We start from the raw sequence: 2,728 nt of genomic DNA on the forward strand, positions 1-2,728 counted from the left end.
TGATTTCCGGAAGGGAACGGAAATGACGTTCTTAATTAAGGCGCGGGGAGCAAAAAAAGGAAAAAGGCCCCCCCCTCGTGTTTTTTTTAAAGTTTCCGACACTGCGGCTGCCCCTTTTGAGGGGCGGGGCTAATAAGTGACCGCGCCCCTCCCGGAGCGCGCGGCTAGAGGGGAAATGGGGGCAGCAAAAGGCAGAGCCCTCCTGCATCGGGGCTGCGCTCTTAAGAATTAGAAAGGGATAGGGCATCTGTAATCGGACTTTTTATTACATTTAGTTCTAGAAGAAGCTGCCTTGAACATGGACGTAGCCAGGATTTATGTTGGGGGGTGGGCAGAGCCTCAATTGAGTATTTTTATTGAGTTATTTGCCCCCTGCCCCCCCTTGGCTACGCCTATGGTCTTGAGTCCCGTCAGGGCGAAAGGCGGGGTATTAAAAATATACGTAATAATCTAAATTGACAGAGGCAATTAGAGATCAATCCAAACATAAATTTCAAGAAGAAAGGGGAAAATATAGTGAGTATCTGAAAAAGCAGTTCATTCAAATTAATACCTGGACTTATATTGACTAATTTGCGCAAAACAAATTATGGTGTAAGAATGTAAGATAGAGAGCAAAATAGAGAAGAGGAATTGAGAAAGAAACAGTTTACTAAGTATACAACCAGACCTGCGTTGAGGATGAAGGAGGTCAAATAGAAATGAATAAGAACTGAATTAGGGATGTATCTGTAACATCTGCTTTGAATTTGTAGTTGTATCTTTTTGTTAGTTTGTTTTGTGAGTGTTGTCTGTGTTGGTGTCGGTATACTAGATCAAATATATATATATATATATATATATATATATATATATATATATGTTGTCGTTTAGTCGTGTCCAACTCTTCGTGACCCCATGGACCAGACTCCGTGGACAAAGACAACAGGCGCGCGCACACAGACACACACATACGAACTTTTTGTACAAGGATTTTGTATAAGGATTGGGGAAATGTTACAGAAGTCATAAGATTTGATGGCATGATGCCCATCATACGCATGAAGTTGCTTCTGGCTACAGGCTATTTACCGGTATTTCCTTACCTGCCAGGGAATTCAGACGCTCCTCCTGCCACACCAAGCTTCTTCAGAGAGAGTGGCCGGACATCCATAGTCCTGGATGGGTGCAGTCACGGACCATTAAGGCTGCTATATTCAATATGGAATGAAGCTTATATGCAGTTTTGCCTAAGGGATGCAATTCTTATATGGATGTGGTAATCGAAAATGCGCTGGGCAGGGGATGAGCTGGAAAACCTGCAATGATTGCCCTTTCTGCATAGCTATTAAAAGGTGTAGGAATAATGTCCTGTTGTGAATCCAGTGTCTACTGCTGCTTGAGGGGACTATTATTTTTTGAAGTTACAACTCTCAGAATTAATAAAATAGGACGTATTGCAAATTAAGTGTGCACAGAACTGGACCCTTGCATCCTAAGCATGGTTATTTGGAAAAAGTTCATGGGTTGCATCTAATGTTAGAGCAGACTCCTTGAAATTAACAGATTTGACAGTTTAAGTGCATTAATTCCAGTGGTTCTTATTCAAAGTAGAATTGGATACAACCCATGGTGGTATTTGTTTCCATTTGGGTAAGTATGCTTAGGATTGCATCTGTGCAATTCTAAGCATGCTTGGTTAGAAGTACCACTAAATACAGTGAGTGGAATTCAGTGCTAGGTGGGGTATCTGTGTATAGAACACGGTTTTCCTGCAATGAGACTTCCCCAAATCTGTCTTGGAGGTGTTGGGGAGGAGGGGAAAGGCCTGTTGTACAAGGTGACCTCGTTCAATGCATATGACAATTTAGTTGAATCCAGTGTAATGAGATTTACTTCCTAGGTAGTGTTTCAGATTAGACCCCTTGAATGCTGTGTTTCTAACTTCTGACTAAGCATTCCTTGGGTCAGGCAAGTTGAATGTTGAACAACAAGAACAACAACAAAACAATTTAAAATATATGTTACTGAAGAAATGCAGTTATTTATCATACTTCTTTCGTTGTCTTCTTTAACCTCACATGAAGACATTTCCACACCAAACCTCCCAGATTTGCCTAAGCCAGTTTTCGGCACATTTCCCTTCAGATTTGGGAATGGCTCTGGGGGCTTTTAACTGAGTGTATTTTGGTGCTTTCTTTTTCGCTGCAATTTCCCCAGTGGAGCAGCACCTCAAGTTGTAAATGAATCCAGGGACTGCTGGCGCTGTTGCTTATTTTCAAAGCATGGAAACAGTAAGTTCACATCCCATCTGTGTCATATCTAATAACAACAATGTACAAATCTTAGGAAAATCTACAGTTTGACATAGCAGGGTTTCTCACAGAAGAACTCATTGTACAATTTCTATAATAAGACTCCCTTGTTGGGCTTTGCTAAACAGAAATAATATGGTATCTAGAAACAAAGGCAAAACAATTTGGTAGGTTTTAGCTGGTGAAGACATTTCTGTGGGAATTAAAAATTCAACACCATTTGTGCTTCATTAAATGCAACTGCAGGCTGTCACACATTGCGTAAAGGTCTTAAACTTGTCATTTTGGTTGTGAAACCTGGAAAAGAAAACTTTTCTGGTGATATTTGACACTGCAAATGGATTATATCCAGCCTTCTGTTATGTGCAGAATAAAGAGATTAACTTAGCTTTGTAGAGATATATAAAATATTTACTAGCTTACACAACTGTATG

The sequence above is a fragment of the Podarcis pityusensis genome (genome assembly GCF_964106645.2).
Source record: "Podarcis pityusensis genome assembly, chromosome: 2".
In the NCBI taxonomy this organism is placed as follows: Eukaryota; Metazoa; Chordata; class Lepidosauria; order Squamata; family Lacertidae; genus Podarcis; species Podarcis pityusensis.